Raw genomic sequence first — 15,466 nt, forward strand, 5'->3', positions numbered from 1 at the left:
TCGAATGTTAGTCTAATAGCTATCTTTCTTGCATGTTCGCGTTCGGTTCGATTACGCACCGTTCGTCATGCGGCAGCGCCCCTCGGTCGGTTGGGCGGGAGGAGGGCTGCGTTTTGCTTGGAATCCGCGCGTAACAGCCTTCTGCTGGTTTCACACGGGCCACTTGACTGTGCAGTAACTACATCGCCTCTTGAAAGATGCAGTCATTGCATGTCCACGTCCAAGAATATACAGGTACATATATGCTACGAATACACTATTCATATAGCCATAGAGTATGCGGGGAAGCGGGCTCTTGTGGTACTGCTGTAAGATAATTTTATGGTACTCACGTTCTGGACGAGGCCATTGATGCGGTTCCCATCTGCATCAGCAGCTCCTGTCCTGGCTCCTGTGATGCGAGCTGCCCCTGTTCTAGTTCCTGCGCTTCCAGCGGTTTCAGTTTCAGCACCAGCAGCAGCCCTTTCTCGACCCCTTCCCCGTCCAGTGGCCGTTGCCGCTGACGCTGCCGATGCCGATGCCGCTTCCGTTGGCTTTAATGATAAGACCGCCTTAGAATGCGGCAAGACAGCAGCAGATGTGGGCGATGACAAGGAATTGGCGGCTGGATGCTGGTAGGGATTGGTGTATCTGGAGTTGGAGGTAGGCAGGGGAGAGGTTGGCGGTGTGGGTTGTTGTGGAACTGAGGGGCCCGTTCCGTTGCGTAAACGGGCCAAGGCACTCCTTAAACTCTCCGTATTGTCTTTGTCGGGGCCCCTTCCAAATGAAATGCATCCGCACAGCACTCTCCCAGCCTCCGCCTCTGCCTCACTTCAGCTGCCCTGCCACGTTCGACTCTCAGGTGTGTTTGCCTCTTGGATGGAACTCGACTCGTTTGTGCAAATGTAGAAAATGGTTACGGCTAGCCTCAAAGTTTTGGACTCATCTCTGGAAACCACAGCCACAAGTGCAGCGGTCTGGGCCTATTCAGAAAACTAATTCCAACTTTTGTGTCTCGTCTCAGCACGTAAGGCCTGTGTGTGAGTGTGCGCCTAGACCTTATGGCACTTTTAAGCGAATTAAAATGTTCCAGGAGCGACAGTACTGGAAGGTAGTAGCTGCAGACAGCGCCCGACAGTTTTCTCCGGAAAAATAAGCAGGTCGGAGAGTGGCTGCAAGAAAAGAATGCAAATTAATCGAAGATTGTGCCAAATTCTAAATTGTGCTGATCGGAACAGTGGGTTTCTTCAAGCTTTATTTATTAACGTCCAGAGAAATGTCAGAGAAATTAAAATAAAATAAAAGAAGTGCATTTCATATTTTAATTAAATATATTTCATAGTTAAATTAAATACATTTAACAGTTAAATATTATATATAATATATTATATTTAAATTTTTATTTCCTACAAATTTAATATACCATATTTAATGTTTATTAATAATATAGTTGAGGAAAAGAATAAAAACTACGTAAATGATGGTTAGAAAGATGATTAGATGGAAAAGGTAATTGAAATATCATCCAAATGGTATTCCAATATTATAAACTTTTAGGGGGAAAAGAACGCTTTTCTGTTTCTGAAATTCCAGAGATTTTCTAGCTGTATTTATTGCTCTCACAGCATTGTGTCAGATTTCATTCCCGGACCAGGGATGACCCTACGCCTTACTGGGAGAATCCATGTGATTGTCTGTGACTTTTGGCAGCAAATGTCCATTAAATTTGTCCCCAAGGAGGGAGCCGAAAGTACACAGGAAAGTCGAAAACAAGTCAAAGGCCAAACGTTGGGGGTAAAGTTTTGGCTTTCGGCTGGGTCTGCATGGATGCCCAGAATGGGGGGTACTTCAGTTGAGCCCTCCTGGGGGGAAAAAAAGGTTGAGGACGCTGAAAGTGAAACATAATTTCCGACACACAATTAAAATCATGTCCCAATGGCTGTGTCCCCTTGGCCTTCTGACAATGCCTCACATTCCAGCCACAGGCTGCTTGACTCTGTCCCCGTCGCAGCTCCTGTCTCCGCTCCTGTGTCTGCTCTTGTGGCGTATGTTGTTGCCATTTTAACTGTGCATGTGCGCCCCAAGGCTGATGGTGGGAGGGTGCGGCCGCAGAAAGAAGAGGAAACACACAATGAAATTTAAATGGCCTCCGAGTAGCCATGCCCTGAGTGAGAAAGGACTATTTAATGCAGCAAAATTCTGCCAGGTATTCTCTACATAAATGCTTTTTCCTGGAACAGCTGCCGACAGCCATCTGACAAATGTGGCGAGGGCACACGACCGAGCCATGAGATACATCTACCTCCCAACAGGTGGACACTTTGATAAACGCTTGAATACCAGAACAGTTTGCTGGCTGCCAGCTAAATGCCTAGCAACGGCTTATCATATTTGATACACTGAAATTCCATTCAGACACTGCATTTCCTTTGAACTCCACTGACTGCTGGCTCTTTATGGGGAAATTGACAACGACCCAGTGACCTCTACTGATTCCAATCTGCGTCCAAGAGTTGCAGAAAGAGCAGAGGAAACTCAACTTATTTCGATAGAATTATCCCTTTACCCTCCACACAACACACTTTACCACCACTAAGGTTGCGAATGCCCAGGGGTGGCCATATACCGAGCATTCATTTTAATGCCCTTCCACTCGCTGCTCCTCAATAAAAGAGCAAAAAATAAAATAAACTTTAAGGACCGCAAACAAAATGAGTAGCGAGGTGGCAGGCCAATGACAGCAGTCGACTCGAGGCAGGAACGTCCTGTTGGCATGGAACGAATGCTTTGGTCAAACCAGAAAAGAGGCCAATAAACACGGCCATAAAAACACCCACTCCAGCACCCTTGGCTTTTCATTAGATCAGGGAAATGTAGGAACGAAAGAATGAATGTGGGGAAGCCATTGTAAACGAAATCATTTTCTGGCTTTGCTATTTAAAAAACTTTTTTGCAGATTCATCATTGTTGGACGAGGATATGTGTGTGGTGTCTGGAGTGTGGAGCGTGGCGTGTGGCGTGTGGCCTGGTGTGCTTTGGTCCGCTCCGAAAGCAATTTGCCAGCCAGCCATAGAAGCAATTATTTTCTCATATTACGTATACGCAACGCGTGCCAAATGCGCTGCTAACAGATTTATTCTTTCATTAGAAGACAAACAACCGCTTTCCATTACGCTGCTGCCGTTTCTTATTAAAACTCAAACAGAAGCGAGAGACCAGCTGCAGAAGCCATCGCAAATTGCGCGCCCAGCTTTATTTACATAATTTTTTCTTGAGGGACAATAGTGGCCCCAAGAAACGCAACAAAATTCTCATTAAAAGCCAGAAAACTGTACGCCCATTAAGCTTGGGGCCAGCTTGGCAACCATGAGAGTGGGTCCAAGAGTCCTAGAGTCCTGCCAAGTGTTCCGAAAAGCATTGCCGGCCTGGACAGTAGTATCGCCTCCAGCTCGAATTTGCATTCATATTAAACATTGCTCGGTCGTAAGCTGATTATGTGCAGAAATACATGTAGCACTTAAATCACCTGTAATTGATTTCTACCCTCCATTCGCACTCCATCACTCATACGCAGCGTTGCCCCTGGCAGCCCTGTAAACCCTCAACACGACCGCTGACAGGTAAATAATCACAATCACAATCAAAATGGTCATCATCGTGATGAGCAGCCTCGCAATTACCCCCCACAGCTCCACGGATTCTCCCCAGCTTCCGCCCACATGTGGATCATCGATTATTTCCCATTGGTTTTGATTGATGTCTGCTTCCGCAGACCGATAATGATTATGTTAATGATGAAGCCACTAATTTATAATGCGGCGAAAACAAAGCCACCGTACCTGGCCAGCTAATAAATCAAAATCGAAGTTTTCATGGGGATGCCATTTTCAAGAGTTCCGGTGGAACGGAAGCATTATGTGTGTTCATGGCTGAATAATTTAATGGAAAATGCGATTGAGTGGCCTGCAGTTATCCAATTGAATGCCGTTTTTTATGTTGTACATTATAGAAGCCTGCCTCATATGGATTCGAATGAAAATGTAGCTTTGATTTCGCCGTATCAGGCAATTAAAATCAGGGCATGTTCGCGATTGGTTTTCCGCTAATAAATTGGAAGCGTGCCATGGGAAAGGATGCGAGCTATCCACCAACAGCACCACAAAAACTTTAACAATGAGAGAAACAATTTCTTCGAACTGTTGCATATTTATATTCATCCGAGTACAACATCTACAATTCCCCTGCAAGTACTGGGTACACTCGAATTGGCAAGAATAATTAAATTCAGCAAAAGCTCATAAAAAATATATGTGGGGCCCTAAAAGAATTCCAAGAGACCACCCTCAAGCCGAGGGGTGGAGCTGGTGGCGGCTCTTTTCAGCTTGAAACTGAACTTTGATGACAGCTGGGGCTCGGCCCCCCCGTATTAGCCACTTAATTAGCAGTATATAGGCCAAGCTATGCCGGCTCTGTTCGGGGGCAAAGTCCCTTTATTTGTTCGACAAGAGGGTAGCGGTTTCTAAGGGATAAACCGAGCCAAGTGCTGAAACAAAACAGACTAGTGAGCCACAATAGTAGCAGGACCAGTGGCAGTGCCAATCCAAGGGCCAGGGCCAGGGCCTCCCCACGCCCGAGTCAAAGTCCCACTCATTCAACATCAAACGCATTCGGTAAAGGCGAAGCATTGTTTGTGCGAATGAGTTCCAGTTCAATGAATGGGCCAACATATCGGCAGCAGATACCGCACTCACAGGCACACTCCCCCGTAACAGTACCCCACACAGACAGGAATCCTCGTGGTAGGGATGGGCCGACTAAGATATTGGTCCCTCCCTCACAAAGTGGTTTAGAGCTCGATGCATAAATTCCGGCGAACTTCGAATTTATTCATAGAAATTTCTTTATTAGACAGTTGGTAAGCCACATCATCGGGAGAATGACTGGATCTCGCCCAGGAAAAACGAATTTCGTTGCCCCAGCAACAGAACGGGGGCAGAGTAAGCCGCATTGAATGAGTCTGTCAGTGTCTGGGGTAGGGAGCGCTTTCCTGCTTCCCGAAATCAGTTGGCCAAATCAGACCGATCTAAAGCTGAAGCGGAACCAATCAGAGCCGAATCGCTTCGAACAGGGCCGCGCCAGCGTTTGGTGTTCAAAAAAAGAAACATCGTTTTTCTACTCGTTTCCATTTCGGCTTTTTCAGTTCTTTTAAATTGTTTCTTTTACGCAGTGCAGTTCTAAATTTTGTTTGATAGACTTTAAAAATGGCAAAACTCAAGAAAAAAAAGTTTAAAGAAATATCTCCCAAAAAAAAATGTACCAAATTATGCACAGTTGGTGCGTCTGATTAAGCAACGTGTATTCAACAATTATAGTAGATCAGAGGACTAGTTCTCTTGGGCGTTACGTTTAGGTAACGTAACGCCAGTGCCGATACATTATTTCTAAGCTACCAGTTCTTTCAATGCAATCCAATAATGTTCATCCACACCCGTAGCATACAGACACTCGAACACGTAACCCATAACCACACACCGCACACTCTTTACAAGAGGCAAAAGAAAGTGAATTATTTGCAAGAAGCACAGCGCCAGCCACATTTAAAACAGCCACAGGACACACATGAAAGATAGAACAGATCCTGTGAAAGGTAGAAAGTGAGAGTTTATTAAATCAACCCCAATTGTAATTTGATTAAAAGACACTTGTCCTGTGAGGAGGACAATGAAAGAAACCCCCATACAAACACAAAACATAGGCTTAATATATACATAAATACGATGGGATGTCCAATTATAATACAAAGTTAAGTCCAGTGTGAAAAACCGGGATTAGCCTTACGTCAATCTCCAACACCTAAATTTTCTATCATGTAAAGAGAAATTCATGTGCCCCAAAATCAATACTATGGAAGTATAATAAATTTAAAATGCAATCTGTTCATTCAATAAATTAATTTATTCCTCCAAAAGAATGGTGGAGCAATGGAGCTCGTTTCGTTTCCTACCCTCCATCCTTTGCTAATTTCTTGGTGGAAAAAAAATGTCGACTGCCTCCTGCCCCGTTCCTTTATGTGTTCGAGTATTTATGTACCTTCTGTCATACATGGCCGGGGGTATCGTAAATTTACAACAAAATTGTTTTATGGCCCCACTCCATGGGCCCTCCTGGCCCCCCTCAGGCGGAGCTTTGCGTTTACGCCGTCACCTGAAGTGCCATCAGGAGTTGGACAATTTCAGGCCCTAGACGACAGTTTGGTTCGGTTTCCCATCCTTAAGAGCACTTGGAATTTAATCATTTAAATTTCTGTGAGGATTTCCAAGAAAATAAATTTGAATATCTGCCGCTATAGAGTATATATTTAAATCCGATTTAATGTAAAAGCGGATTACGCTCTTCCATTTTGAAGGGACTTCGGATAAGCCCTATCTTCGGAGACATCGGTGTTCAGGCCAGCCGTAAACAATTTCCGCGCACTGTGCCAACTCCGTGCGCCCCGGTCCCAACTCGCTCTCGCGCGCTCGGAGGGGCGCTCGGATCCACAATCCACGATCCACACGGCGCTCACGGCAGAAAAAGCACCATAAGGCATAGAGTTAAGCAGTTACGATTTCACTCCCGCTTCAGACGGCCGATCTACCGCGCGACCGTCCAACCAAATACACACACATAAATTTATATATACCACTAAACATAACGGTTTTCATTTCTTATGACGGCTACAGCAATTGCGTTGTGGGAGAGTTGAGCTTCGATCCGCCCCACTACAAGCATTGGTCCTTCGAGCCGGATCTTCGCCTTCCCCATAAGGAGAAGCTCACCCCAGCCAGCATCGGCGGATCGCTCCAAGTTCAAGATAAGTACTCTTCGATTGTGCCTAACAACAGTGCAGTGATTTTGTGCGAGTTTTCCATCCCAGTCCGAGTTCCCGTGGCATATGTACATGCATGCATGTGTATGTATTTATTTCTCGCTCTAGCTCCAAATTAAACCATACTTCGTTCTGCCAACGGTTGTGGCTTCCTACTTCTCCAAAGGTTTAATTTGATCCGAGCTAACTCCTGCGTTCAGCTTCCGATCCAGTGTAAATAATATTCTTACCTCTCCAGCTACCAGCTGAGCTTTCGTTGCTAACATACATACATATGTACATACATGTATGTACACATCGCAACGCAATCCAAGCGGCTGGCAACAAACATAAAGGCATATTCTTGCAATTATTTTTGTGGTTTATTCCGTGCATGCTCAACGTTCCATAGTTTGTCGGTTTTATAAGGAAATAAAATAACAAATCACTGCGCCTCCTTATTTAACTAATTATACTACCAACAAAATAACGATCCATACATACTGCACATACATACATATGTATTTATCTTACATATCTATACGTACGCATTTTAAATTAGCATATTCTTGCACATCTATATAATATACATATTGTATATAAAACGGTAATCCACCGTTTTACCCGTTGTTTGACATCTCTTCAACCCAAGCCGCGGTACATAGCACTTACAGCCATACATACACACATACAAGCAGCAGCAGCGGTGCATTCTTTTCGTTTTTCTTTTCGCTTTCGCTTCTCCACCGTTTGCCTGCGTTGTAGTTGTTGGGAGAATATTTTTCGGTGCCGCGCTTGACCGTAATGGAACGCCAAGTGACGCGCTACCCTGCATTTCGAGAGTATATTGTTTTCAACCGTAGTTCAATCGTAGTATTTATATCTATATATTCCGGCCACGGTGTACTATTTCCATAATTTAAATACTCGCAATAAATTCCACCAAAACCACATATCCACGGTTCGTAGTTCTGAACTTCCACGTCGCCATTTCCGCTCACCTACCTTTGCGACTCCACTACGCGTTATCGCAGATCCATCAGCAAACATGCCCACTGTTGAGAAGAAATCTCGCAAGAAGTTTAAGCGGGTGAGTTCGCTGAGTTTGACCCATCCACCCAGCTCCAACGGCTCAGTCACTACGCCCACATCTTCCCGTCCGGCCCCAGCTGAGCGAGGTCCGACCACGTCCAGGGTTCACGCACCACATGCCTTCGAGGATTTGTTGCTCCCCTCGAGAGTCCCTCGCACGGCTCCTAGCACTATGGCCGCCAGTTCCGCACAGTCTAAGTTTGCCTTGGCTGCAAGCAGACTGACCCGCTTCGACCAGAAGCTCAGCGCTCTAGATGCTAGCACACCAACCCGCTCGCTCTCCCAAGTCCATCGAGAACAACTCCGAAGCCTGTGGGCAAAGGTGGACGCGAAGTTCGCGGCCTGTTCGGTGACGATGGCGGAAGAGGATCCAGAGGGTGTAGCTTATGTCCAAGAGATGTACGATGACTGCTACGCGGTCTACGCGCAATGCCTGGCCGAACTGAACGATCAGCTCGAGCCCCCGACTGTCCCTCACACGCCGCAACTGGCCGTTCAAGTGCCGACTTCCGGCGGTTGCCGCCTCCCTCCATGTGACACTGAAGTTTTCAGTGGGGACTACCAGCAGTGGTAGCCAACCCAAGGTTGGCTCCAGTGGAAAAACTGTTCCACCTCAACAAAAAGACCAGCGGTGAAGCCCACGACATAGTGGCACAGGCTCCACTTACGAACGAGGGTTTCGCGTCCGCATGGAACGCCCTCCGTGAGCGTTTCCAAAACAAGAGGCTGATACTCAAGGCCCAGCTGAAGATCCTTTTTAGTCTGCCCCAAATCCGTACCGAGTCAGCAGCAGCGCTAAACGAGCTCCACAGGGCCGTCCACAAGTGCCTCACGACACTCACCCAATCCGAGGTCTCCACAGACAGCGTTTTCGCTGACGGAGTTTTAGTGTACCTCATTTCCGCTAAGCTGCCAAAGACGACCTTAGAGCTTTGGGAGCAATCCGTGACGCACAAGACAGAAATTCCCACCTGGCACGCCAAGGCCAAGGTCCTGTCAGAGCGGTACCTGTCTCTCGAAGTGACCGAGGACGACCATCCAGGCATGGAGACTCAGGCCCACTCCAGGGCGAGCATACGCACTGCAGACAATTCGAGAAGCAATCCGTTTCGGTCTCAAGGAAGTCCTTATCCTAGGAGTGCCCACTCGTTCGAGACCACAGTGAATCAAACGAGGAGCACGTGTGATCTCTGCTCCAAAGAGTATCATCCAATCCGGTTATGCCCTTACTTCCTTCAAATGCCCGCTGGCGCTCGCTCCGACTACATTAAGCAAAAGCAGCTTTGTTTGAACTGCTTTGCCAGGGCCACCAGATACGAGCATGCCAAAGCGCCCACAATTGCATAATTTGTGGAGACCGGCACCATACGCTTCTGCACCGTAGCAATCCAGCAAACTCCAGCGAGGCGATTTCCACAACGGCACAAAATTCCTCAGCGTGGCCCGAGCTACATCTACGAGTACCAAGCGTACAAAATCCAAGTTCGTCCGAAGCCCAGCCAAACGTTCAGTCATATTTCGCCTCCGGTACGAGTGCTGTCCTCCTAGGCACGGCTATCGTTAATATTTGCCACCTGGGAAAAACTTTCCACGTCCGCGCTCTTAACGACTCTGGCTCAGAGGGAACTGTCATTACAGATCGTCTTGTGGACATGATCAAATTGCCATTCCAACGTATCCAGGCACAGGTCTCCGGCCTAAATAATGCCGTATCCGCTCAGTCAAAGAAGCTCTGCAGTTTTTCCATCCGTTCTCCGACTAAGCCGGGCTTACAACTAAATGCCACAGCCTACGTTATTCCGGAATTGGCCGCGAATATTCCGAACCTCTCATGGGCGGATCCGACCTTCTATGAGAGTTCACAAAAAGATATCCTGATTGGAGCGGATATCCTTCCGTCCATTCAGTTAAGTGGCTCACTGACCAACATCTGTGGCTCTCTCCTCGGGCAGGAGACCATTTTCGGCTGGGTACTCACAGGTCCAGTGCCTCAGGTGATGAATCAAATCTCATCGTTCTCGAGTCAAATTTCCAGACGACCTATCACACTGGTAGAAGACTCGGGTCTTTTTACGACAGCAATTTCCTTCCAGCTCCCTCCGCAGAAGTTCTCGAACGGTCTCCTGACCGACGGAAATATTTCCAAAATATGCACTGTATGAAAGCTCTACGCTCCGGTCCGAATTCAAGCCTGAACTCGAAGGTGAATCCGTCCTTAGATCAACATAGCCTCACCAGACTATGTAACCGGGCGGCAATTTCCAATGTCTTAAATGTGCCTCTCACCCGTTCCAAGATCGTTACTAATGCGTCTCCGACGCCTTTATTTCAATTTAGTTCTCCGCACCCAGATATGGCCCCACGTCCCCGCGCCAACCGCACCAGGGAGAACCGACGTGCTCGGGAAATTGGCTCCTACCGTTGCCGAATCTGCCAAGGAGTCCATCCGCTACGGACCTACCACCAATTTCTTCTCCTGAGCCCCGAAGAGAAACTCCGAGCTGTCCTTATCAACCAGTATTGCGGGAACTGCCTGGCTCACCAACACTCCGGCAAAAACAACCACACGCTACTCCACGTACCCACGTCTCGTCGTCCGGCCCGCTCAGCCTCGGGAGCATCGTCGCCATCTAAATCGAACCATGCAAAACGCCGCCCTCGTCGTCCAGCCCGCTCAGCCCCGACTGTACCGTCGCCATCTACATCGGCTCACGACGAACGACACACTCGTCTCCCCGCGAGCCGCCCCGTCGTAGGAACCACGGCGCCATCCACAGATTCCTCAAGACAAACCCCTGTTTTGCGCATCCTCACGCCTATCCGACCGTGGAGCGACACTGAGTCGACGTCCTTGTCAAGTCCAGAGCGCCTTTTTTGGGATGAATCGGGTCCGGGGCGTACGCCCAGCCATAGGCCACCCCATTATACTTTGCAATCCTGCAAGGGGATGGGAGGATGTTCAGGCCAGCCGTAAACAATTTCCGCGCACTGTGCCAACTCCGTGCGCCCCGGTCCCAACTCGCTCTCGCGCGCTCGGAGGGGCGCTCGGATCCACAATCCACGATCCACACGGCGCTCACGGCAGAAAAAGAACCATAAGGCATAGAGTTAAGCAGTTACGATTTCACCCCAGCTTCAGACGGCCGATCTACCGCGCGACCGTCCAACCAAATACACACACATAATTATATATATACCACTAAACATAACGGTTTTCATTTCTTATGACGGCTACAGCAATTGCGTTGTGGGAGAGTTGAGCTTCGATCCGCCCCACTACAAACAATCGGGATATGGAAGACCTTTTTGATCTCCAAAAACCAAGCTTCGCGGGGATACAAATATTTCGTTGAATTTTTAATCGCACATTTACGACACAGCTGTTTTTATTTTATCGTAGCGTGACAACCCTGGGCGGCCAGTGTGTACACTCTTTTGGACTACAATATTGTTTGTCTTGCTGTTGACAGCGGTAAATTAGGCAAATGGAAGGAAAAGTACATTGATATTTAATAAGTGAAATGTCTTGAGCCTTGTCGTTACCTGCAAACAAATCCAAACAAATCGCGGCCTGTTCGGTGACGATGGCGGAAGAGGATCCAGAGGGTGTAGCTTATGTCCAAGAGATGTACGATGACTGCTACGCGGTCTACGCGCAATGCCTGGCCGAACTGAACGATCAGCTCGAGCCCCCGACTGTCCCTCACACGCCGCAACTGGCCGTTCAAGTGCCGACTTCCGGCGGTTGCCGCCTCCCTCCATGTGACACTGAAGTTTTCAGTGGGGAGTACCAGCAGTGGTAGCCAACCCAAGGTTGGCTCCAGTGGAAAAACTGTTCCACCTCAACAAAAAGACCAGCGGTGAAGCCCACGACATAGTGGCACAGGCTCCACTTACGAACGAGGGTTTCGCGTCCGCATGGAACGCCCTCCGTGAGCGTTTCCAAAACAAGAGGCTGATACTCAAGGCCCAGCTGAAGATCCTTTTTAGTCTGCCCCAAATCCGTACCGAGTCAGCAGCAGCGCTAAACGAGCTCCACAGGGCCGTCCACAAGTGCCTCACGACACTCACCCAATCCGAGGTCTCCACAGACAGCGTTTTCGCTGACGGAGTTTTAGTGTACCTCATTTCCGCTAAGCTGCCAAAGACGACCTTAGAGCTTTGGGAGCAATCCGTGACGCACAAGTCCGAAATTCCCACCTGGCACGCCATGGACAAGTTCCTGGCGGAGCGGTACCTGTCTCTCGAAGTGACCGAGGACGACCATCCAGGCATGGAGACTCAGGCCCACTCCAGGGCGAGCATACGCACTGCAGACAATTCGAGAAGCAATCCGTTTCGGTCTCAAGGAAGTCCTTATCCTAGGAGTGCCCACTCGTTCGAGACCACAGTGAATCAAACGAGGAGCACGTGTGATCTCTGCTCCAAAGAGTATCATCCAATCCGGTTATGCCCTTACTTCCTTCAAATGCCCGCTGGCGCTCGCTCCGACTACATTAAGCAAAAGCAGCTTTGTTTGAACTGCTTTGCCAGGGGCCACCAGATACGAGCATGCCAAAGCGCCCACAATTGCATAATTTGTGGAGACCGGCACCATACGCTTCTGCACCGTAGCAATCCAGCAAACTCCAGCGAGGCGATTTCCACAACGGCACAAAATTCCTCAGCGTGGCCCGAGCTACATCTACGAGTACCAAGCGTACAAAATCCAAGTTCGTCCGAAGCCCAGCCAAACGTTCAGTCATATTTCGCCTCCGGTACGAGTGCTGTCCTCCTAGGCACGGCTATCGTTAATATTTGCCACCTGGGAAAAACTTTCCACGCCCGCGCTCTGATCGACTCTGGCTCAGAGGCAACGTTCATTACAGAACGTCTTGTGGACATGATCAAATTGCCATTCCAACGTATCCAGGCACAGGTCTCCGGCCTAAATAATGCCGTATCCGCTCAGTCAAAGAAGCTCTGCAGTTTTTCCATCCGTTCTCCGACTAAGCCGGGCTTACAACTAAATGCCACAGCCTACGTTATTCCGGAATTGGCCGCGAATATTCCGAACCTCTCATGGGCGGATCCGACCTTCTATGAGAGTTCACAAATAGATATCCTGATTGGAGCGGATATCCTTCCGTCCATTCAGTTAAGTGGCTCACTGACCAACATCTGTGGCTCTCTCCTCGGGCAGGAGACCATTTTCGGCTGGGTACTCACAGGTCCAGTGCCTCAGGTGATGAATCAAATCTCATCGTTCTCGAGTCAAATTTCCAGACGACCAATCACACTGGTAGAAGACTCGGGGTCTTTTTACGACAGCAATTTCCTTCCAGCTCCCTCCGCAGAAGTTCTCGAACGGTCTCCTGACCGACGGAAATATTTCCAAAATATGCACTGTATGAAAGCTCTACGCTCCGGTCCGAATTCAAGCCTGAACTCGAAGGTGAATCCGTCCTTAGATCAACATAGGCTCACCAGACTATGTAACCGGGCGGCAATTTCCAATGTCTTAAATGTGCCTCTCACCCGTTCCAAGATCGTTACTAATGCGTCTTCGACGCCTTTATTTCAATTTAGTTCTCCGCACCCAGATATGGCCCCACGTCCCCGCGCCAACCGCACCAGGGAGAACCGACGTGCTCGGGAAATTGGCTCCTACCGTTGCCGAATCTGCCAAGGAGTCCATCCGCTACGGACCTACCACCAATTTCTTCTCCTGAGCCCCGAAGAGAAACTCCGAGCTGTCCTTATCAACCAGTATTGCGGGAACTGCCTGGCTCACCAACACTCCGGCGAAAACAACCACACGCTACTCCACGTACCCAAGTCTCGTCGTCCGGCCCGCTCAGCCTCGGGAGCATCGTCGCCATCTAAATCGAACCATGCAAAACGCCGCCCTCGTCGTCCAGCCCGCTCAGCCCCGACTGTACCGTCGCCATCTACATCGGCTCACGACGAACGACACACTCGTCTCCCCGCGAGCCGCCCCGGCGTAGGAACCACGGCGCCATCCACAGATTCCTCAAGACAAACCCCTGTTTTGCGCATCCTCACGCCTATCCGACCGTGGAGCGACACTGAGTCGACGTCCTTGTCAAGTCCAGAGCGCCTTTTTTGGGATGAATCGGGTCCGGGGCGTACGCCCAGCCATAGGCCACCCCATTATACTTTGCAATCCTGCAAGGGGATGGGAGGATGTTCAGGCCAGCCGTAAACAATTTCCGCGCACTGTGCCAACTCCGTGCGCCCCGGTCCCAACTCGCTCTCGCGCGCTCGGAGGGGCGCTCGGATCCACAATCCACGATCCACACGGCGCTCACGGCAGAAAAAGAACCATAAGGCATAGAGTTAAGCAGTTACGATTTCACCCCAGCTTCAGACGGCCGATCTACCGCGCGACCGTCCAACCAAATACACACACATAATTATATATATACCACTAAACATAACGGTTTTCATTTCTTATGACGGCTACAGCAATTGCGTTGTGGGAGAGTTGAGCTTCGATCCGCCCCACTACAAACAATCGGGATATGGAAGACCTTTTTGATCTCCAAAAACCAAGCTTCGCGGGGATACAAATATTTCGTTGAATTTTTAATCTCACATTTACGACACAGCTGTTTTTATTTTATCGTAGCGTGACAACCCTGGGCGGCCAGTGTGTACACTCTTTTGGACTACAATATTGTTTGTCTTGCTGTTGACAGCGGTAAATTAGGCAAATGGAAGGAAAAGTACATTGATATTTAATAAGTGAAATGTCTTGAGCCTTGTCGTTACCTGCAAACAAATCCAAATGCACAGGGATATCGGATCGACTGTCATGCAGACTAAAGTTTCCAACAAACTTAACCTGGAGCTGGAGGTGGAGGTAGGCACGCGGCGCGGATGCTACAGCGCTGGCTGTGGCTGTTGATAAAGATTATTGGATAATGTCTTGGCGGAACTATCTGCCACGTCTGTCTCTGTCATAAGAAGAAAGTTGTTACATGGTTAGAGATACACAAAGAGAGAGAAAGAGATATGCATACGGAAAGTGTGTGAAAGCGTGGAGCAGTGAGAGCGGGTGCGGAAGCCACAGCGTGAATACAGAAGCAGCGGTAAATACAAATAGCCCAACCAGGGAAGGATCAAAATATTGATGTCTGGAATGGCTTTATTCAAGTGTGAGAGCCTAACTGGGACTCGTGCGAGCAAAGGACCGACCCCACATATGTATCTGTGGCATATTCAATGCTCACGCTTGTGTGACTGCGCCCCTGCGAGTCCTTGTCTGCATCCATTTGCCGCTCGCATCCGTGTGCCCAACATTAAAAGCTTTTCACACTTAATTGGGCGTAAAATTAAATCAGAATTGATTAGAACGCTTGAATGACAACAGCCGTGGCCGTGTTGCTGATGTCAATGGCATCAGAGAGAGCCGCATCCTGCCAGCATCCAAGCCCCCAAGCCTCCCAGCTCCCAGCTCCCACTCCACCTCCTGCCAGCAATTCCGCTGGCATTCTAAGCATAAACAAACTTTTTGGTTTCGATTTTCCCCAGCTGACGCACGCA

General features: G+C 48.7%; 1 protein-coding gene across 1 annotated transcript in view; it reads left to right on the forward strand.

Annotated features, from left to right (window-relative positions):
- Positions 1-15,466, forward strand: part of LOC117191470 — a 48,320-nt gene that overhangs the window by 31,653 nt on the left and 1,201 nt on the right. The gene's annotated exons all lie outside the window — the stretch shown is intronic.

The sequence above is a fragment of the Drosophila miranda genome (genome assembly GCF_003369915.1).
Source record: "Drosophila miranda strain MSH22 chromosome Y unlocalized genomic scaffold, D.miranda_PacBio2.1 Contig_Y1_pilon, whole genome shotgun sequence".
Lineage (NCBI taxonomy): Eukaryota > Metazoa > Arthropoda > Insecta > Diptera > Drosophilidae > Drosophila > Drosophila miranda.